The following is a 23,903-nucleotide window of genomic DNA, read 5'->3' as shown; positions in this document are numbered from 1 at the left end:
GCTGTAGAGTTTAGGGAATGAATGAAAGATGCACTATAAGAGATGGAATTTTTTTTGGAATGAATTGATTTGGTGAGCAAGTCGAAAGCATCCTTTTATCGAAGAAGAAGAAAAAGGTGTTATAGAATATGACAGAATACAGTTCTTCAGGGGACAGATTAGACATTTTTTAACAACGAGATCACAAACAACGTGGTCGAAGAACGAACGAACAAATAAGAACAACGAATAAACGAATAAGACCAGAGAAGGAAATATTTTTTTGGTTTTTTTTTTGGGGAGATTTTAAAACAAGGAAGTATGGGGTGAAAAGACCGGGAAAACCAGAGACCAGAAAGTAATTGCAGCACGATCGAAGAACCGCTGAGACAAGAACAAAGCCTCAAGCCAAGGTCAGACACGGTAGCCTACTATACTACACTAGGCCTCAGAATACGCGATACGAAAGACCGACGATTCTGTACACAGGTACGAAAAACCAACACCAAGAATACTATTAAAGACACCCCAATAGGACATACACAGAGAGAAAGATACAGTTTCGACAAAAACACAATTGTGAAAAGTTACTTAACTTCGAAAGCGTGCCGCATGGACAGCTTTGAAGAGACGAGACCTCCAACTTAGGGTACTCGCAAGGAGCAAGGTAAGCTCGGGTGGCGACTTCAGTGGTGGAGGTGCGCAGGTAGTTGGACCTGCTAGTGGAGCCACACGACCCAGCCCCGAAATTGTGCAAGGGCACAGTAAGAAAAATTGGGGAGTGAGACCCAAATTGGATGGCATCACAGGATGGTCAATGGGAATTGGTTTTTAGAACCACATCGTTTAAAGATGCCAATTGGCAGGGCATGACCCCGGGTAGTGTAACTGAGTTAATGTTATTAGAGTATAGTTAGGATGAGGAATCTCTTCGCACCATCCACATCCACTCACCAAGGGAGACGGAACTCCACACCGGGTTTTGTAAACTGTTGAGTAAGTGAGATGCATCATGACGTGGAAGTGTGACATTGTGTGCAAGTCCATCTCTTCCTTCTTGGGAGGGATTGGAAGACGAATTTGGTTTAGAGGGGGATATGGGAGACAGGACGTAGAGACAAATTTGTAAAGTGTAAATACAGGGAGGGGTAAAGGTACTGTAGTGTAGCTGACATAGGGGGTTACGAACGGTTAGGGACGAGCTTGCCCTGCTCGCTCTCCCGCGCCCCTCATGTTTCATTGCCTCGTATTGATGTGTACCTTTGCGTCCTTTCCTTTGCTAATTGTGCTTTGTCTCTCCTCCCCACCCATGGACCCATTTTGGAGGGGAGTGTGCAGGAACACTGAACTGTGCCGCTGTGCCGCTGCACCTGTGCGGCACCCCTTCTGCATTTTGCTGCACCACAATACACCTTATGGACCACACGTTCTGTGGCCTTGCATTTTTGCTGAGCAGTCATTTGCTGCAAACTTACCTTGCACCTGCGGACCACTGGTTTTAAGTGGCGTCGATGTCACGCAGTCGGACCACGTGAGATTGACCCTGCTGGCAATAAAAACGGACACAGTTTGTACATTGTATTCTGGTGTGCCAGGAAAGAAGACCTTTAAGTTTTTTATTATTGCACACCGAAGATGAAGCAGGAAGCAAGAAGATGCAGCCAAGCAGCAAATATGACATTTGAAATGTGAACCTTTTGTGAAATGTGTATTGGTACATTGGTGCATTGCTGTGTTTTCTCCCCTCCAAACTTCTTTCCACAAAAAGAACAGGTCCTGGGTTATAGAGATGTAAATAATTAGGTTGTGATTGTAAATAAGATGCTACCCACCGGCATTATGTTTAGTTTCAAAACAATTCCGCAATTCGGTTAGCTGTGGGTGTGAGTCGTTAGAGTTAGTTACACAACGCAGTAGGTGGGACATATCTAGTGTTGTAAAACTGTCACATACAGGGAGTTAGATTAAATGTTAGAGGGGAACCACATCTAAGTGTCACACGTAATTTAAAAACTAGTCCCAAACCTTTCTCAAAACCGGTCGTTCTCACTTGTGTGGGTTCGACTCGGGGACGAGTCTGGCAAGGGAGGGGGGCAGTGCTGCGGTTTTGAGATTTGCACATTGAAGGCATTAAAGGTTAAAGGTTTGCCCCTCATAGTTGGTTCCACGAGCAACATATAGGCCCATTTGTAGTATAGTTATGTCTTAGTACGTGTAAGAATAGGCCATTTCCCCTCTTAGTACCTGCGTTGTGTAAAGACAGGAGAGTAGGCCCTACATTCATTTTGCGTCCAACCTCCAATTCTACCTATATGGGCATAATCCATCCCGTGCCCCATTTGGCTGCCCACTAGTCGAGTAACATGAGGTAGGCCTAAAAAGGTGGGGGCGGCGTTGAGGTCGGGAACGGCAGAGGCGATGACGGTAAGAGCCACCAGCCAATCAGAGCTCGAGCGGAATGGCGTGAGAGGGCGTGGTGAAGCGCGTCTGGTGAGTTCGAGAAGGTTCGCGGCCCGCGGGGCGTGCCTATATAACCCGCTGCGAAAAGCCCTCGAAAGGACTTGCAAGTGGAGAGCGTTAGACTTTCAGAGGATAAGCGTGTTGCAAAGGACTTGCAGAAAGGGAGCTTGATAAGAGGACTTGAACAGGACTCGTGTGCATACGGCAGTGGCAAAGGACTTGAAGGACTTACTTGTACCAGTGGCTACGCGCCACTTGCAGAGGATACGCGCGTTGTTTGCTTGTACGGACTTGCAGAGGATACGCGCATTGTTTGAGGACTTGCGCAGAGAGAGAGAAGAGGCGTTGAACTGTACAAAGTACTCGGGCGCAGCCAGACGCGCCGGTAACGCATATTGCGCTTTTCAGCCACGCGAGTAAGCGCGGCCATAGCCGCAAGTGAATAACCGCGAGCCGCACCAAAGTCCGCTCCCTACCATTTGCCCAGTGATAACCCGCTCCGTTCAGATGACACGCGGCGAGCTCCTGCTTTCACCGACTTCCATCTCCAAGGGATGTGCCGGGGGCCGGAGAGAGCTGCACGGGAGCCATCCCTGGACACGCTGGTGAACATCAACCTGCCCATCAGCAATCCCTGTGTGAGTGTGTGTGTGAGACGGGTCCGTTTGTCCTGGGTATTAAGAATAAGACTGTATAAGCTGCTCTGTGTCTCTTCATCCTGCACTGTACATACGTGTGATAGTAATTAAACCATTTGTTCTTCCTTTCTTTCCAATTCGATCATCTTTGTGATTTCGCCATTGACTAAGCGTGGTACGAATAGAACCGCTTGAATTGGGGTCTAGTAAGTAATAACGGCGCGGATCACGTGTACGCAACCGCTCGGCACACGAACACACGTGGTTTGTGCGGGGCTTATTTCCTCGCTTCCAGGGCAGCGCTAGTACTTAGGTAACAGCAAATTTGGTCCTGCAACCCTATTTAGCGCTGTCCGGAAGGGACGTAATAGGTCCCGGGTCACGCCAGGTCAGTCAAGACAAGGGGAATAATCCCCCCCTTGGTAAGGGGAGAAGGCTGGCGGCAGATCCACAACAATATAATATATACATACATATACATATATATATATATATATATATATATATATATATATATATATATATATATATATATATATATATATAGAGAGAGAGAGAATGTAACGAGTGTTGTGGAACACTGTTGATATCCGATGGGCCATGAGTGCAGTATTCATTCGGAAGTATTTCACAAACGATAGAGAGTGAAATGCAGCACAGATACTCTGAGTTAACCATCTGATATCAAATGTGGTACATCACATGAGCTAGGGTTTATATTTATGCCATGATCTCTCAAATTGGATGTTTTTGGAAGGAAAACACCTCAGATATTCAGCGCAAAACTTGCTCAATCGATGACGCCACAGTAGCGATTACATCTCCAAGATGGCCACCATGAGATATGCGTGCTGCTTCAGGAATAGGACACATCAGGACACATTTGAATTACTGCATATATATATATATATATATATATATATATATATATATATATATATATATATATATATATATATATCTATATATATATATATATATATATATATATATATATATATATATATATATCTATCTATATATATATATATATATATATATATATATATATATATATATATGTGTTTGTGTCCTTTATGGTGTCGCTGAAAACTATGTTTCCTGTTTGGAATGATTTTCAATTTTGATTGCCAAATAGGCAGTCAGACAATTGCATTAAGTTATTATCAAGCCAGCGAATGTTTTTGCCAAACCAGTGATCGTGTTTACATCTGGATAGGGAGCAGTCTTGCACAGATCGAAAGTCAAAATCATAATTGTATTGAGGAATTTATGAAACCTCCCACCCACCTTAGTGTCTCACTGGGACCCAAAAAATCCGCAGAAGGTTTGGTGGGGCTAGCCCCAAAACCGAGGGAATAGTTCAGGGACGGTCGGATGGACAGACACTCCTGCTTTATAATATAGATTGTGGTGTGATATTTTACATAAGCGTAGCTTCGTCGTGAGTAGAGTCCCTGTATAGAGAGAGTTACGACAATACCGGAATTAGAAGCCAATTTGTTTCCATTTGTTTGCGCCACACACTAGTGCACTGCCCGCTAGTGTGTATACATTGCGCGTAACCTAGTACAAAATTTGAGTGCCTACATTGTGTAATTGTGTAAGTAGTGCCCCTCGCTTTTGATATGATTTTCTCTTAGTCTAAGGTAAGAATCGGATTTTGTTTATTGCAATAATCTTTGTTCAGAAATGTAGTTTTATGTGGGGAGGAGAGGGAGGAGAGGGGGAAAAGGAATTAAAAGGGAAAGAGGGGACAGGAAGTGCCGATCATTTTCTGGACTAATTTGCTCTCTTGCGTCTTACTTTCTTGACTGGCATGCATGCACACAAAGCTGACAATGCGAACATTTTCAAATCTCTGTTAAAGACTCATTTATTTGAAAATGCCTACATCTGATTATATTGTTGCGGATATGGGATTTGGCCTCCATCCATATCCGCTTGTAAATATTCCCCTATTTCCCCAATACTCCCCAACTACCCCCAATCCCCCATTCCCTAGTCCCATTGTCTGTAAACAACACTCTGTAGAACCGACCTTCCCCTTCTTCCCCCATTAAATGTCGTGCCCAGGTCCACCGCATCTCACGTAGACAACTTTCGGACATCTTGCTAGTTATTCTTAGTCTATGTCAGTTAAGGACTCGTTTCCATTAATTCTGACTCTTCGTTGCACCAGAATGTGATTGTATGGCACCAGTAGTGAGTTTAGGACCTCCCCATACCTCCTCCCATCTCCCCATGAAACAACAACAACAACAACTACAACAACAGCGCGCGGGGAGTGTGCGTCCTCACTCCGGCTTGGTTAGCCGCCATTGCCCAAGTGCTCCGGCGGGGTTACCACGAAGGGGCTGACTGTCGGCCCCTCGTCAAGGGCGGAGCCCGGTAACCCCCAGCACCCAATAAGAAGTGGCGGGCCGATTCCATCTGGGGCGGAGCTAACGAGCCGAGGGCGTGTCACTCCCCGCCGGATATACGCAGCCACTTACCGGACGTGACGTCAGATGCGCCCCCAGCTTGGAAAGAGAAGTCGCCACCTCCGAGGGCTGAGAGACCTCCCGCATCTCTGGACCGGACCGGGTCGATTCTGCCCCTGAGCCAAGGTGCACCTTGAGCCTCGACTACCTGCCCTTCCTTGCCATCAATCCCTGTGTGAGTCAGTTTTGTCCTGTTTATCTGTGGTCTGTCGGGGCTACTATAAGACCGTGGTTAAGTGCCTACCTTCCTATGCTGTACCTCTTGTCTTTGTAATCTCAACGTTCCGAAATATTATAACCTCCTCCGGAGGTCTTGAGAACTGTACCCCTGGTGTCGTGTCATTTAACCCAGCCGTTGTGTCCTTTCCTCAATTGATTTAGCGTAGCGTGACTCGGCCAACGTTCGAGTATAATCGGGTAAACTGTGCAGACGTGGTCATACCAAACCGCTCGGTAAACCAACATCCAAAACCGCGTCTGTAACATTTGGTGTCGAGGAGTTGGATTCGGACCTGGGACTAAATTTGTTAGGCCCAAATTTTGGAACACCAATTGTACCATTAGGGTAACATTTGGTGTCAGGAGTTGCGATTTGATCCGGAGCGCGTTTCACGCGCTCGAAATTATAACAGCGAAATTTAATTGTGTTTTACAAAAAAAATAAAAACCCAAATTTTGAAAGTCGCGCTATGGCAGACCAAGACGGCTGGGTTCCGGTAGAAGAGAGTGAGGCAGGGTCGATCCAGGACCAAATTGAGGGACAAGAGGAGAGCGAAGCAGTGAGGGTAGCAGATTCGCAAAATAGCGTCGTCACGCACGAGGTTGCGGGCGCGCAAAATGGCGCCTCGCACATGGCCACGGCGTCCACGCCCGCGACCGTGGTAGCGCCGCTGGTAGATTTGGACCTTTTTTTCATACAAATGAAGGCCCTTATGGCCCAGAATAGCGAGAAAATGAGGGAGGAAATGAGGGCTCAGAGTGAGCAATTGGGGGTAATGGGAAACCAATTAGGGGTAATGGGGAACCGGATGGATGCTCAGAGTGAGCAATTGGGGGTAATGGGAAACCAAATGGGGGTAATGAGGGACGAAGCGAGGGGTACCGGTGAGGGGTTAGACAATAATTTTAAGGGATTAGACAAGAAATTTGGGAAGTTAGACGACAAATTTGAGGGGTTAGACAACGGGATAAAAGAGGTGAAAAATGGGTTAATGGGGGTAGAAAACAGAATGGCCGCTCAAGAGAATCAAATGGAAGGGATGCAAAAGGGGTTAGAGGGGTTAGAAAACAGGATGGAAGGCAAATTGAGGGACATGAGGGACCAAGCGGAAAGGGAAGTTAACCAAATGGGGCAGCAGATAGAGGGGGTCAGAATGGGGGTAGAAACCAAACTGGATGCTCACAGGGAGGAAATGGAGCAGATGAGGGTGGCATCTGGGCAGGAGATGCAAGTGATGGGAGAAGAGATCAGAAGAGGTGTGAGTGAGGAGGTCGGAGGAGTGCGCGAGGAGGTGAGGCACTGTAAGGAGCACATGGAGAAGGAGGTGAGAAAGGGGACTGTAAAGTTACAAGGGGGCATAGAGGACCTGACGCAGGAGGTGGAACAGCTGACGGAGGGACAAAAAGGACTAACGGAGCAGGTTCAAAGGAACACTGCGGTATTAGGAGGGTTAAAGGCGACACAGAAAGAACTAAAAGATGACTTGATAGCGACGAAGAGGGAATGTCAGATGGTACGTGAGGGACTGACAACGAGGTTGGACGAGGTGACAGAGGTAATGGAGACGAAGGACCGGCAGGTGAGGACGCACATGGAAACGGTCAAGGTAGCCTTAGAGGATGAGCTTGAGGAGACGTACCGGGAAATAAAAGAGGTGAAGCAGAAATTAGAAGAAGTGGAAGAAGGGGTGAGCGAAATTAAGAAGCGACGGAGAGGGGATAAGAAAGAGATAAAGGAGGAGGTAAAAGAATTGGTCCAAAGTCTGTGTTCGGATCGTGATGATGTGCTCATTAACCGGATGAGGGATTCGCAGGTGATGGAGGAGAAGCGAAGAGGAAGAGGACCCGGTGTAAGTGGTGACCAATATGGTCGTGCGTATGATGCGCCAGGGGATTTAATAAGCTTGGGGGTCGAGATGGACCCGGGTGTTCGTGAGAGGCCGTTGGTGAAGTGTGCGACAGGTCTAGTGTGCGAAAAAGGAGGTGTGCGAGAAAGTCCGACTCTGGGGTGTGTGAGGAAAAAGTGCATGCCGAGGAGTGAGTGTGCTGGCGAGAGCGAGTCGGTCGTAGCGCGTGTGCGAGGGAGCACATGGAAGCGCGGTGTGGTAAGTGTTACAGAGGGTGTGACGGGAGAGTGTGCGCAAGAGTGTGCGCGAGAAAGGTGTGTGACGGACAGGTGCATGGGGAAAGAGTGCGCTGTCAAAGGCAAGGAAGAATGCACGCCGGTGGTGAGTGTTACAGAGGGTGTGACGGGAGAGTGTGCGCAAGAGTGTGCGCGAGAAAGGTGTGTAACGGACGGGTGCATGAGGGAAGAGTGCGCTGTCAAGAGTAAGGGTGAGTGCGCTGTCAAGAATGGAGGTGAGAGTAGTGAGAGTGACAAGGAGCGTGAGTTGGTTGTGACAGGTGAGAAAGGAAGCACACCTGGAATGGTAGAGCGTGAGTGGGAATGCACGCTGGAATTGGTAGTGAGGCACGTGGTTGGGTGTGCGAGTGAGAGCACACCTGTGATTGTCACAGAGGAGGTGACCGAGGTGGGGGCGCGAAGAGGTGTATTGGTGAGGTGTGCGAGCGACGAATGTGTGCCAAGGTGTTCGGTGGTCAGGTGTGTGACCAAGGCTGTGAGTGGAATGAGTATACCTGGGTGTGTAAGGAAAGGTACGAGGAGCATGGAAACGGCTGGATGTGTGAGCAAGGAACGGGCTGCGGGGTGTAAGCATGCAGGTGAAGCATCGAAGGTAACCGGGTTAGAGGTTAGAGCGACCTTTAGCCGAATCGGGCCCTCGGTGCGCGCTGGGCCTCGCTTTGAACGGCCGCGTCCGTGCTCCACTAGGCGGAGCGGGCGGCTCGATAGGAAGGGTCGTCATGGCGACCACTTGCTATTGAGACGTGCCGGCAGGTCGAGATCGGGACAGTGGATGGCTCCGTGCCGAGATGGTGCGTGGGATCTCGGCACGGGTAAGCCCCCGTCCCTGCACCGAATGCCGGACGCATCCAGCCGCTGGCACGGAACAACCCGCATTCATTGCTCGGCTTTACCAAGCCGGGCTTTGGACAGGAATTGGCGCACCGAGAGGCATTAGTGAGTAGACTGGGTGATGAGGATAGTGTTTTGGCCCCAAAATTAGAGAAAAACAAAATTTGATGATTGGCAAAGGAGTGGCAGTAATGATTGGCAGATGATGGGCAGTGATTGGCAAATTTTTGATTTGTTGAAATTTGATGTGCAAAATTGGTAGTGGGAGATGCCCCGATGTGGTGGGATGGCAACTCTGTCATCCCTCACAAGTGTGGGGCAAATGCGCAATAGATTATGGGGTGTATGGCAGTGAAAACTAGCCCGGGTGGGTTAGGATATTGATAGGGATCTAGCGAAGATGACATTAGGTAACGTTAAGTTTAGTTAGTGACTGATACCTGTAGTGGGGATGCAGGTAGTTTAGTGTGGATGATAATGACGTGGGAGCGCAATAGTTTAAAGGGACGACTGGGAAGCGCAAGTTTCAGAGGGGAGTAGTTAGATGAGATGATGCTGTGTGAGAACTGGACAGGTGTGTGGAGCAGTGGATGAGTAGTGAGTGTTGTGGATCAGCGCGAATGCGCTTGGGGAGAGAAGGGTGCAGGTGGCACCAAGTATGAGAGCACAGGTGTGCAAGTACAGGTGTGTGGAATATATGGAGCAGAGAATGAGTGGTGTGGAGAGAGTTGGAGTAAGTGGTACGGAGTGGTGTGCATGGTGCGAAGGTGTGAATGGGGGAAGAGTGGACCCCTTTCACGAGTACCCGGGGCGGGTAGTGTAAGTGTTAGGTAGAGGGTATAGGTAAATTGTGGTTGGATATTGGCATTTGTGGTGCGGTTGCAGAATGGTATTGTGGATGGGTGCATTAGTGTTGTGGAAATGGCTGGGCGTGTAGCCTGTTAGTGTGTGTAGTTGGTTGGGCACTCCACCACTGTGAGGATGTCGGCCAGGTGAGGCCGCAGGTGGGCTCTGGGAGCCGTTAGTGTCAGTGGGGCCCGAGGATCCGGAGGACGGACCCGGGTAGCCCAGTGCCAGAGAGGGCACCGAGTGGGGAGAGCGCCAGAGGGCCTTCCCCGGGTAGATAGGTTAGGGTAAGGAGCAGGTAAGCTCGGAGGCAACTGCAGTGGTGGGGGTGTGCAGGTGGGTAGACCGGCTGGGAGAGCTACACGTCGCGGCCCAGAAATTGTGCGAGGGCACCGGGAGATGAATCGGGGGAGTGAGACCCCAAATTGAAAAGCACCACAGTTTGGTCAATGGGAATTGGTTTTTAGAACCCATAGTGTAAGAGGGCCAATGGATTGGCAGGGAAAGACCCCGGGTAATGTAAAGTTGTTAAAGTCATTTAGGAAATAGTTAGGATTGATGAACCTGTCGCACCATACGCAGCCACTTACCTGTGGTGATGATGATGACTCCACACCTGTGTTTTCTTTGTTCTGTTGCAGGAAATGAGAATTGCTGTGTGGATTGGTGAGACGCATCACGACGTGGATGAGACATTGGGGTGATTCCATCTCTCCCTCCTTAGGAGGGACTGATGATGAATTGGTGATGGCAAATTTTGATGTTGAGTTGGAGATGGCAAATTGTGATGAGAGTTGGAAATGGCAAATTTGATTGGTTAGGAGGGAGAGAAGACGAATTTGGTTTATGGGAGGAACGGGGAAGACAGTAGGGACATTTGTTGATTTGTAAAGTAGATGTTTATGGGTAGTGTTGTGTTTTGTGGATACAGTAAGGGGTAAGGGAGGGGCCATGTAGGTTACCTGGTGGGGGGGGGGGGGGGGCGTACGGTAGGAACGTACCTGTCTCACCTGGTTCCCATGTGCCCCCAGTGTGCATTACCTTGTATTGCGTGCACTTTTGCGCCCTTACCACCTTACTCACTTGTCTGCTTCTTTTGTCTCCCACCTCCGAGGATCTGGCTTTGGGGCAGAGAGAGAGGAGAGAGAGGTGCTGGCTCCGCAGTTGTGGGCCTGCACTTTCGCTGCTTGCTGCCGGGATCGATACACCATATGGACCGCAATGTTTGTGGCCACCCACAATGGACCGCAGTTCTTTTGCGGGCAAGCACCACCCGTGATGGACCTATGGGTCAACGTGGCACCTATGCCATACAGGTGAACCACTAATAGTTGGCCCCCTGACGGCCACAATACAGAAATGGACGCGGTTGGCGCCTTTCTTTATTTTTGAAAGAAGCCAGAACACCAAGTGCACCACACGAAGGCAAGACCAGCGGCAGAACATCGGCCGGCTGCGACACCACCGGTGGTTTATGAACGCTTTATTGGTGCACCGGATGGTGCTGACTGTGTTATGGGGTGGTGCTTTTGGTGCTTTGCACATTATTAAAGGCCGTAAGGCCACAGAGCACTCGTGGGTTGGTGTATCGATGCTGGCATGCGTGCTCTCTCTATGCATAACATCTGCATGTGTTCCTCCAAAAACAGGTCCTGGATCGTAGTGTAAATATCAGCGTAGTCATTGTAAATAATACTCCCTACCGGCTGTATGTTTAGTTTGAGAATTCTTTCCGCGATTCGGTTATCCTGTGGGTGTGTTTCTGTGAGGAGAAGGGTGCAACGTCGCAGGGGGACATATTTACTCATTTGTGAACATCTGTAAAACTGTCGCACTCAGGGTAGAGTTAATAGTAGAGGGAACGACATCTGAGTGCCACACTAAAGTAGGTAAAAATTTATCGGGTCGGGCCGCCCCGAGGGTAGAGAAGGGTGCAATGTTGCGGATATGGGATTTGGCCTCCATCCATATCCGCTTGTAAATATTCCCCTATTTCCCCAATACTCCCCAACTACCCCCAATCCCCCATTCCCTAGTCCCATTGTCTGTAAACAACACTCTGTAGAACCGACCTTCCCCTTCTTCCCCCATTAAATATCGTGCCCAGGTCCACCGCATCTCACGTAGACAACTTTCGGACATCTTGCTAGTTATTCTTAGTCTATGTCAGTTAAGGACTCGTTTCCATTAATTCTGACTCTTCGTTGCACCAGAATGTGATTGTATGGCACCAGTAGTGAGTTTAGGACCTCCCCATACCTCCTCCCATCTTCCCCATGAAACAACAACAACAACAACAACAACTACAACAACAGCGCGCGGGGAGTGTGCGTCCTCACTCCGGCTTGGTTAGCCGCCATTGCCCAAGTGCTCCGGCGGGGTTACCACGAAGGGGCTGACTGTCGGCCCCTCGTCAAGGGCGGAGCCCGGTAACCCCCAGCACCCAATAAGAAGCGGCGGGCCGATTCCATCTGGGGCGGAGCTAACGAGCCGAGGGCGTGTCACTCCCCGCCGGATATACGCAGCCACTTACCGGACGTGACGTCAGATGCGCCCCCAGCTTGGAAAGAGAAGTCGCCACCTCCGAGGGCTGAGAGACCTCCCGCATCTCTGGACCGGACCGGGTCGATTCTGCCCCTGAGCCAAGGTGCACCTTGAGCCTCGACTACCTGCCCTTCCTTGCCATCAATCCCTGTGTGAGTCAGTTTTGTCCTGTTTATCTGTGGTCTGTCGGGGCTACTATAAGACCGTGGTTAAGTGCCTACCTTCCTATGCTGTACCTCTTGTCTTTGTAATCTCAACGTTCCGAAATATTATAACCTTCTCCTGAGGTCTTGAGAACTGTACCCCTGGTGTCGTGTCATTTAACCCAGCCGTTGTGTCCTTTCCTCAATTGATTTAGCGTAGCGCGACTCGGCCAACGTTCGAGTATAATCGGGTAAACTGTGCAGACGCGGTCATACCAAACCGCTCGGTAAACCAACATCCAAAACCGCGTCTGTAACAATATCTTAGGTTTTCTTCTTGTATAATTTGTATTTGTATATTCCTCTCGTTGGCTTTCTTCTCTTTTCTAAGCGCTTAGAGGCTCCTGCAATTTACGCTATATAAATTCCTATTATTATAACAAGATTGCCTTAAAACCATCTTGACAAATGACAGAAATGTTGATTTTAAATATGAAAATTAAAAAGTAATTTAACTTTTCATGTAGGCGCACCGGGAGAAATACATATGCACAATTAAATTGTAATTATATAAAAGGCCCAGAAATTGTAATCCAGACTTGCAATGGAAGAGTAAGCATGTAAAACATACCCGTTTTTCATAGCAATGTACAATTAGTTGTATGGTGTACATCAAAACTATTCCAAATTACATAGATGTACATAATAATAACAATAATGACAGTATTTATATAGCGCCTTAGCATGAAATGAACAAAGCGCTTCACAACATATCCTGAAGACTACAACTTACATTGCACAATCTTAGAAGAATACGACTTAAAGCTAATTTTCAAAAAATACAATTAAGTTACTTTGGAAATAAATGTGTTTTGAGTTTTGATTTGAAAGTTTTTATGTTGTGTGAGGTCCGAATAGTTATAGGTAGTTTGTTCCAGAGGGCAGGTACTGAGTTGCAAAAGGCTTTGTCCCCGTATGGGATATGAGTTCTATTACAGACAAGGAGAGTCTTATCAGTGTGTGATCTTAAGTATTTGGCGTCATTAGAATGAGTGTGAGTATTAAAGACAATACTCACATTATTAAGTATTATTAAAGACAACAAACAAAGCCAGACAATAAAATAGAGCGTTCCTCGTATGTATTCAATGCAAGGACAGAAACACGCGAAGATCGGACAGGAAACAACATGGCGTCCACAGACCACGTGATAAATTTTTTTCAGACTCGTGTCGCAACTCTCTCTGTACAGGGACTCTAGTCGTGAGTACACTTAAAGAACTCAGGTAGTGATGATAATTTGCCTTGCAATTTATTGTGAAATACATAATAATTGTTCCATCTTGTAACTAAGCATAAATTCAATAAGCTATATCACAATGTGGGGAATGAGGCAATGTAATACAGTCAATGCTTTATTTATGATTCACTTTTCAAAAAACGGATTCGGATTCACGTTTTTATTGTTCACTTTTCAATATACCTTTTGACCCCGCGATTCGCGGGGAGTACGCTCCTGGAAAATCCGTGAATCGCAAAAAGTGAGGCATTGTTTCAATGGAAAAAGGGGCGATAGGTTCCAGTCACGAAAATCCATGAATAGAGAGGACCAAACTGCGAATGGAGAGACAAAATCCGCGAAAGGTGAGGCAAATCCAGAGAATGTCAACAATAATCCGCGAAGGTCGAGGAAAGTCCCGCAAATGTCGATGATAATCCGCAAAGGTCGATGAAAATGCCGTGAATGTATGCCGCGGCATTGTGTCAATGCCCCTGAAAACCACGAATCCGCGGAACAAGGCCGCGAATAGGAACCCCCCCCCACCCCCCGCAATTTCACGGAACACAGCCGCGAATAGAACAAAAAATCCACAAATTCACGGGACATTTTCTGCGAATAGAGAAACAGGTCGCAAATATGTGGAACCCAATAGAATATATATATATATATATATATATATATATATATATATATATATATATATATATATATATATATATATATATATATATTGTTGCGGTTTTGAGTTTTGTACAGTCAGTATAATAAAGGATAAATTTCCCCCTCATAGTTGGTCCATCCATAGGTATACCCTGGTGTTGGGCTAGCGGCTAGGGTGCCGGCTTAGGATCCTAGGATCCTGGGTTCGAATCCCGGTCTAATCGCTGAATTAACACCAGGGGGGTTGACTCAGCCTGTCATCCTTCCGAGGTCGGCTAATTGAGTACCAGTTCACTGCTAATTCCCTGTTTGTCGTTAAAGGCGGCAAAAAGGGTTGGCGTCAGGAAGGGCATCCGGCCGTAAAACATTGCTTCAAAAAGGGGACCGAAAAACAACAACAACCACGGTTCCCGAAAAAGGCCAACCCCCGCTTTGCGGGGAAAAATGCCCTCTAAAGGTGGTTTTTTTTTTGGTTTTTTTTTATAGTTGGTCACATAACATGTAGCCTCGCGATAGTATAGTTATTTCTTCATATTTGTGAGCTTCGTCCTTTTCCTATGTTAGTTCTGCGTTGAGTAGAGTAAGGAGAATAGGTCCCACTTCAATTGACTATCCCGCCTCCCTCGCCTCATGCCCCTTTGCACTTCCTTTGGTTCATTTTGGCGCAAATTAACACGAGGCCGGCTCGGAGGGTCGGGGCGGGGCCGAATGAGGGCGGCAGAGGAGCTGACAGTAAGCACTAGCCGCCAATCAGGGCTCAGAGGGTGTGGCGGCAGCACTGCGTCACATGGCGTGGTTGGAAGGTTCGAGAGGGTTCGAGAAGGTTCGGGGGCGTATCAATATAACCCATCGCGAAAAGCCCCCAAAGGACTCGCGCGAGAAGGACCGATGAGGAGGACTCGCAGCAGTAAGAGGACTGAGCAGAGGACTCGTTGAATAAGGACTGAGCACCAGCGGTTGAGAGTTGAGTTCCAGCAGCACGGTGAGCCTAAGAGGACTTTGAGAGATACGCGAGTGGAGAAAGACACGCATTGAACCAGGATACGCGCTAATATAAAGCAACGCTCGGTTTGAACTTGAAGCCGAGCCGCGTACAGTGCATAAGTTACGCGAGTGATAACGGCTGTGTAACCGCCAGCCGCGCTGAGAGACACGTATTTTCCTTCTTACCTCATCGGCTGCCTTTTGTTCGGGAGACGCGCTACGAGGATCCTTCCACCGCCTGCTTGCCATCTTCGCGGGACGTGCTGGGGCCATGGAGAGCCGGACGGGGCCGTTCCTGGACGACCACGTCGACGCGTTTGGCTGAACATCAACCTGCCTGCAATCCCCTGTGTGAGTGTGACGGGCCCGAGTCTGGGCGTTAAGAATAAGACCGACTAAGTGCTGCTCTGTGTCTCTGCGTACCGATCATTGTACATACGTGTGGGAATAATAATTAAACCTGTGTTCTTCCTTTTCCATTCGATCGTTCTCGTGATTTCCTCATTGACTAAGCGTGGTATGAATAAAACCGCTCCAATCAGGGTCCAATATTCAACGGTAACTGCACGGACCACATGGTACTCAATCCGCTCGGTGCACCCAAATCACACGTGGCTCGTGCGAGGCTTGCTTCCCCGCTTCCGTGACGGCGCAGGGATTTAGGTACGAGCGAGACTTGGTCCCGAAACCCTACCTTGCGTTTGTCCGGAAGAGGCGTTTCAAGTCTCTCGGTTCCGCCAAGCCCAGAAAGAACAAGGGGTGTAATCCCCCCTTGGTAAGGGGAAGAAGGGCGGTGGGGAACGGTAACAATATATATATATATATTCACTTCGCCTAAAATGTGGTTTGTTTTTACCAAAATACTTTTCATCTTTTTACATTTTTGCAGCATTAACCTCCACTGAATGCATGAGACAATCGAGAGCACGGAAAATTAAAGCCCGATCCAAACTTCAAGCTGAATGAAAGAAAATGGAATGAAAGCATTAGAAAGGAGAGAGTGGCCAACATGGACGAAGAAGAGCTTGAAAATATCGCAAAAATGCAAGAGACAGGAAACAGTTATCAAGACTTTAAAAGGTTAATGAGGCACCAGTGGCTGCTCCAACCAAAAGAAAAGCATCAACAGACCATAGATGTTTGGAAAAGCTATGAGAAAAGTCGAGAAACATCTTCCTTATTCTCCTTCGAAGCAAGTAGCAGTGATCAGTGGTCAGACAAAGCGCTTTCGTATTGGACTTGCAAACAAGACAGAGGAGGCTCTGAACAAATCCAGAATGTTTTAGATGAAGAGTCAGAGGAAACTGTCAAGAACTTCTACAAACGTATGGACAGTGTACACCATGCCAGACATGAATGACGATATGACAGTGTGGAGACTGTAGACAAATGTGAAAAAAGCAGAGATAAAAAAAAATACAATCTGACTGTTTATTTGAATTGTTCAAAATGTGCCTTCCTCATATAAACGTTGGATTCAGTCAATTTTGTGCAATTCGTCCTAAAATAGTTTTTTCTGCTGAAGCAATAGCCTGAGGATCCATGCAAGTGCAAAGTCCATGAAAATTTCACCCAAAAAAAACAACAAGAAAGGACTGAATTATATCTACTCCAGCAAGATTTGGACAATTACTGTATATTGTATGATAATGATGACGGGGTGGTGCCTGATGGAAAGGACAGTGCGAGAGTTGCTCAAATGGGAAACTGTTACTACTTGATGTTTGGGAAGAGAAAGAAGTGATTTGGGAACAATGGGAGAAAAAGATAAAAAATGGTTGGTTGAAACTGGAAAAAAAGAAAGGCTGCATTGGCTCAAACTAAAAGAGAGTAAGAGGGAAGATTTAAGTGCCTTTCAAGAGCATGCAAGATTAAAAAGATGCAAGCCAGGGGAAAATGACAATGCCAGTGCTTCATCTAGTGTCCTACAAATGGACTTCGCAATGGCTGATTCTTGCACATACCAAGATGAAGTCCAGTAAGCATTGTGGAGTAGAAAGTGTGTTAACCTACTTCCAGCAATAAAAAAAAAAAAAAAAAAAAAAAAAAAAAAATATATATATATATATATATTAGCAGAAGTACCCGGCATTGCCAGGCGGGGGAGGGGTTGCCAGGCGGGGGAGGGGGGAGGGGAGGGGAGGGGAGGGGAACGGGGGGGGGGGGGAGCGAGCCCCTTGGCAAAGCGAGCGATTTTTTTTTTCATAGCGTCATAGCGTCATAGCGTTCATAGCGTCATAGCGTCATAGCGTTCATAGCGTCATAGCGTTCATTGCGTCCATTGCGTCATAGCGTCATAGCGTTCATAGCGTTCATAGCGTTTCATAGCGTCAAAGCGATTTTTTTTTTCATAGCGTCATAGATTTCATAGCGTCATGGCGTCATAGCGTTCATAGCGTTCATAGCGTCATAGCGATTTTTTTTTTCATAGCGTCATATCGTTCATAGCGTCATCACGTGATCACGTGATCGCTCTGAGCGAATCAGCGCCCACCTGCTCCGGTTCCGTTGATTCCGTGCGCTGAGGTAAATATGAATAAAAAATATGGATCGTCAAATATGTTGAGTTCGGCCATGTTCGTCCCAGGCTCAATGGCCATGTCTATGCCAAATATCAAGCACGTAAGCCTCTCCGTTTAGGAGTCTATCGGTAACATTACACACACACACACACACACACACAAACTGTGTTTTATTTATATATATATATATATATATATATATATATATATATATATATATATATACACACAGACTTGCCATTTAATATGGAATATTTTTTTTTTCTTGACTTGGGTTTACTTTCTTAACTCAGTATATCAATCTAGTGAGTTTCTTTTACACTTTGGTGATTTATTTGTTGAAAGAACCATGTCACTGATTGTCTGTCGCAGCAAGAAGTCAACAACAGGATTATATCACAGGTGGCGTGGCAAAATGTACAGACAGGTGCATTTGATGATTGGCTTCACAGTCGGGTATACAAGGGTTGTTGCGTTCTGTATTAGTGGAAAACAACTGCTGCACATCTCCAAAAGTTATTGCCGCTTCCTCTGGAGATGGTCCGTCAACTCGACAATGCTGTTTGTCATGGAGTTGTGGCTTTATGAAATTACGGCATGAAACAGCGTGCTATTGCTCGGCAGTATGGCATCACTCAAGGTCAGGTGTCAAAGATCCTGAAACGAAATGCTCAGAGGGGTGTTCCTACTCCAATACCGAGGCCAGGACGTCCCCGCAGAACCACAAGAAGGGATGATCGCCAGCTGCACCGGTTAGTCCGCAATGGCCGTACCAAGTCAGCTAATCGGCTTAGGGCTGAGTGGCAGCAACTGACAAATGTGCCTGTATCCAGAAGGCTAGTCAACCAACGACTGGTTCAAGCAGGCTATCGTGTCAAGCGTCCCCTGAGAACGCCACGCCTGACCAGACAACACCGCCAGCGCCGATTGCAGTGGGCCAGAGAGCACCGTCAATGGCAGCCAGGACACTGGAATCACGTGATCTTCAGTGACGAGTCTAGATTTCTGGTCTATCGTCAAGATGGTCGCGTCTGAGTGTGCAGACAAGTGCATGAAGCCTACAACAAAGATTGTATAGTGCCAAGAGTCCAAGCTGGAGGTGGTGGGGTGACCGTTTGGGCTGCTTTTCATGCAGGGGGGGAAACTGACCTGGTTGTTCTGAATGGAAACCTGAACCAGTTCAAGCACAGGGCCATTCTGGAAGAAACATTGCTTCCATTTGCTCGTGCAGCCTTCCGAGGAAACTTTGTCTTCCAAGATGACAATGCATGGCCTCATCGTGCTCACATGATCCAACACTTTCTTGCTGACCGTGGTGTAGAGCATATGGAGTGGCCTGCCATGTCCCCGGATATGAATCCGATAGAGAACTTGTGGGCAGAATTAACGCGTCAAATCGACCACTTGGATCAGCAGCCGACCTCTGTGCGTGAATTGCAGCAGGCTGTCACTGCATGGCAAGCGATTCCTGTCCAAACCATGGCAAATCTCGTGAACAGCATGCCTCAACGTGTACGTGCTCTCCTGAATGCTCGTGGGGGTTACACGAAGTACTGAACTGTAATTTTAGTCCGTAATCCCAGTCGTAATTTAACTTTTGTTTTTGTTATAAAAAATTTTTGGCTAATGTGCAAAATAAAGAGATACTTCTGGAAAACGTACAGAAGTTTAACACAGTACTGTCCATGAATTGAGTTCGATATCAGTTTACATCACTTTCAAGGATCAATTTATTTGCTTCGAAATGTCAAATGTGGTTTTTGTTTCTTTTAAAGGTCACATTAACAAAATCTAGAATAATTTCAACATAATTCCAATGAACTTTTGGTTCTAAGACATCTTGAAAAGTAAGTTCACCCCCACCAAAAAAATATTCCATATTAAATGCCTAGTCTGTATATATATATATCTGTATATATATATATATATATATACATACAGTCACGTGAAAAAGTAAGTATACCCCATGTAAAGTTTTGACTTTTTCAACATATTTCAACATACAGCTATTTGATCTTCATTTCAACAATATTGATAGATAAAGGTGATATAATATGACAAATATCATGAAACATTTACATTTTGTAGTCCATTGTATAATTTAAATAAACATGAATGCAAATTTCACATGTGGAAAAAGTAAGTACACCCTTGGCTCTAATAGGTGGTGTATTGTACCACCTTTATATATTGTATTGTATATTGTATTGCCCCCTTTGGCAGAAACAACCTCAAGTAGGCATTTCTTATAACTGTCTACCAGTCTCCGACATCGACTGGGAGAAATTTTTGCCCACTCCTCCATGCAGAATTCTTTCAGCTGTGCGATGTTTGAGGGGTTTCTTGCATGCACAGCTCGTTTCAAATCCCCCCCACAACATCTCGATGGGATTTAGATCCAGGCTTTGACTTGGCCATTCCAGAGCCCTCCATTTCTTTCTTTTCAGCCATTCCTTGGTGGATTTACTGGTATGTTTAGGGTCATTGTCAGGTTGCAACGTCCACCTTCGGTTGAGCTTCAACTTTCCGACAGATGGCCTCACATTATCCTCAAGCACCCTCTGGTACAATGAAGAATTCATAGTGGATTCCATGATGGTGAGCTGCCCAGGCCCTGATGCAGCAAAGCTGCCCCAAACCATAATATTTCCACCACCATGCTTTACAGTAGGTATCAGGTTATTGTGGTCAAATGGTGTCTTTGGTTTTTGGCAAACATGTCTTCTGGTATTGTGGCCAAACAGTTCTACCTTTGACTCATCTGTCCAGAGCACATTGTTCCAGAAGTGCTGGTCTTTGCCGAGGTGTTCATTGGCAAACTTTAGTCTTGCCCTGATGTTCTTTCTGAACAACAAAGGTTTCCTCCTGGCACACCTCCCATGTAGATCAAATTTGTGCAGCCTCTTTCTAATGGTAGACTCATGCACTTTGACATCAACAGTGGCAAGAGCTACCTGTAGGTCCCGTGATGACATTCTGGGGTTCTTCGAGACTTCTTTCAGCATCTTGCGGTCTGCTCTCGGGCTGAACTTGCTGGGGCGGCCTGGCCTGAACAAGTTGGCAGTTGTTTGGAATCTTCTCCACTTGCAGATGATCTTCCGGACAGTCGAATGATTGATTTCATATTGTTTGGAGATCTTTTTAAATCCCTTCCCAGACTCTTAGGCATCTATTACCTTCTTTCTGAAGGCCTCAGAGAGCTCTTTTAATCTAGGCATGGTGATGCCGCACACTTCAACAATAAAGAGCAAACCAAACTAAATGTCTGAGGTTTAAATAAGACAGGTTCCTCCAAGATCCTCTCTAACGATGTTCTAATCATTTGCACCTGAGCTGGTGCACCTGATTCTAATTTTAGGTATTTGAAGTAGTGATAAATGTAGGGGTGTACATGGGGTGTACTTATCTTTTCACGTGACTGTATGTATGTATGTATGTATGTATGTATGTATGTATGTATGTATATATATATATGTTTTGTTTTTTTTCAAGCCAATCTTCTTCATTGGGGCCAGGTCAGGTCAGGTATGGGATCATGTGCTGGATCATTTATGATCCGGTGTGTTTTGTTGGTGAGTGGTGAAGTGTATAAAGGTGGGTGTTTGAGTGTTCCACCATGTTTGTTTGGTGCTGTGGATTCTGGATGTGGAGGTGTTTTTGTTCGCTCAAGCCATTCTTCTTCATTGGGGCCAGGTCAGGTCAGGTATCGGATCATGTGCTAGAGCAGCGAGTCACTATGTCCACTTTCTGCCGGTACTCCAGGGGCCTCCCTCCATCTGGCCACCCCCCAGGCAGATTCCCAATCCATCCCTATCTCCTTGAGATACTGATCAACTTGCTGCAACCACAAGGAACATGGTCAGCTTGTTGGCCTCCTCCACTCACAAGGCTTCTTCGCTGAGAGAATCTGGTGAGCAGGTTCAGCATCAGGAAAACAAGCCACATGCTCATACAGTCGCAGCTGACGCTCATGGACTACACAGGTGACAAATCTCTTCTGGGTCTCTCTCAGCAAACACTCAGACACAAAGTCCAACCAGCAATAGCCAAGACCTGGTACCAACGGAGTTCAGTCTGTCTCATATCCCTGGTCAAAGTCTAAGTCTCACATCTGTCGAGCAAGACTGGAAGCTCAAAGATGTAAACACTCAGAGTTTTGTCCTGCTGCGTAGGTACTGACAGCGCCACACCCCATGATAGTGAATCTATGATTCACAGGCCTGACCCAGACGTCTATCGCCTTCCAGCACACAATATGCGGAGACATGAATATCACATGGTAAGTGAATCCTTCTGTAACCTTGCCATCCTCACCACAGACAAGATAGCACCATCCAAGATGTCATTGAAAGTGTGGATCTTAGTCTTGACCCAGGAGACCCGCAATTCCAGTGTCTCCACAAAGACGACTGCATCATCAGCGAAATCAAGATCAGACATCCTGACACTCCCGAATGATGCACCTCAGCGAGATCTCTCCAACATCCTCCCCAGAATCCAGTCCATGCAAATGCAGACATATGTGGGGGCCAGTACAGACCGTGAACAAACTCCAGAAAAAAGTGCAAACTAAAACTGCCACTCATAACTGCAAGCAGTTTTGCCCCATACCAAACGACGCCTGTTCCCATGACAATGCCATCCCACACCACCCATTCCAACGACTATGCCAAACTAAAATATGCCATCCCTCGCCACCCATTCCAACAACTATGCCATCCTATTATGCCATTTAAAAAAAAAAAATTGGATACAGAGTCAAGGCTCGTATCAGGGCTAACACATTACACTCGAGAACAGGCACAGACAGATAAAACATACAATAAATAAAGGGAGCGGGAGACAAGAGGGGGAGAGGAAAAACAAGCACAGCAACAGTGGAGAACAGGGACGTTGGTAGATCTGTGGAAGAGAGAGGGCCGGTGGTGGGTGGGGGGGGGGGAGGGGGGGCGTTGGGGGGGGGGGGGGGAGGGTGGGAGGGGGGAAGATGTGGGAAGGGAAGAGTTACACGGTATAAAACAAATTGACACGACTAGGAATGTCAGGAAAGAAGTTGGAGATTGAAAGAGGTGAATTTGGGGTGTTTTAACAGGGGTAGAAAAGATCAAGGTTTTGGATTGGGGAAGATAAGAGATGGTGGTGAACAGCCGTTTTGAAGACGTGGAGGGAGGAGTGGGATTGAAGAAAGCGTGGAAGTTTGTTCCAGAGGTGGGAGAAAAGAGGAATGAAAGAGTGAAGGTGAGTAGAGAATCTTGATTTTGGCAGTTTCACCAGAAGAGGGTTGCTGGCAGATCTTGTGCGTCCTGCAGGAAAATTTGGGGGACAGAGCACAGACAGAGCAGGGGGAGCCAGGCCGGAGAGGAGTCGGTAGAAGACAGAAAGACCACCAACCTGCCTGCGGTGAGTGAGTCAAAGGCCCTCATATTCGGCTTCATCACGGGAGATACCAATGATCCTGAAAGCTTTGGTTTCTACAGTGTGAAGCCAAGCTAGGTGTGAGGCAGCCCAGAGCGGAGAGCAGTATTCCATTGAGCTGCAGATGAAAGCTTTGTATGTGATGAGGAGCTCAGAACTGCCCAGAAAGGACTTCGCACGACGGAGGATGCCCAGTCGGTGACTGACTTTGGAGGCCAGCTTGGAAATGTGGTTTTCCGAGGAAAGATCATGGCAGATAGTGAGACCCAAAAGCTTGAGTGACAGAACTTCTTCAAGAGGATTGTTGAGAAAGTAGATGAGAGGGTTTTCTAGGACGGTCTTTTTGGAGAGACAAAGTGAGAGTGTGAGATTTGTCAAGATTGAAAGACATGTTCCACTTCTTTGACCAGTTTGTGATATTGTCCCCAGGTCTAAAGAGAGTGAAGAGGCTGCAGCCTGCCGATCTGAGGGTTGAGATATTGAGCGGCAGAGAGTGGAGTCATCAGCAAAGATATAGAGACGGGCCACGGCAGACGCTGACATCCCGGGCCACGGCAGACGCTGACACCCCGGGCCACGGCAGACGCTGACACCCCGGGCCACGGCAGACGCTGACACCCCGGGCCACGGCAGACGCTGACACCCCGGGCCACGGCAGACGCTGACACCCCGGGCCACGGCAGACGTTGACACCCCGGGCCACGGCAGACGCTGACACCCCGGGCCACGGCAGACGCTGACACCCCGGGCCACG

The 23,903-nt window shown here is 47.2% G+C and overlaps 1 protein-coding gene across 2 annotated transcripts in view; it reads right to left on the bottom strand.

The window, feature by feature from the left end:
* Positions 1-23,903, bottom strand: part of LOC137426732 (F-box only protein 11) — a 164,158-nt gene that overhangs the window by 138,451 nt on the left and 1,804 nt on the right. Inside the window, exon 2 of one of the 2 annotated variants that reach the window (XM_068115550.2) lies at positions 1,455-1,522. The exons of the other annotated variant lie outside the window; for it this stretch is intronic. The gene's annotated coding sequence lies outside the window, so the exon portion shown is untranslated. The remainder of the gene's footprint in view (positions 1-1,454; positions 1,523-23,903) is intronic. 2 annotated transcript variants of the gene reach the window in all.

Source organism: Myxine glutinosa, chromosome 5, assembly GCF_964187855.1.
Source record: "Myxine glutinosa chromosome 5, kmMyxGlut1.1, whole genome shotgun sequence".
NCBI lineage: Eukaryota > Metazoa > Chordata > Myxini > Myxiniformes > Myxinidae > Myxine > Myxine glutinosa.
Note: the sequence above shows the minus strand (reverse complement) of the source record. Positions and strands in the feature narration are given on the sequence as shown.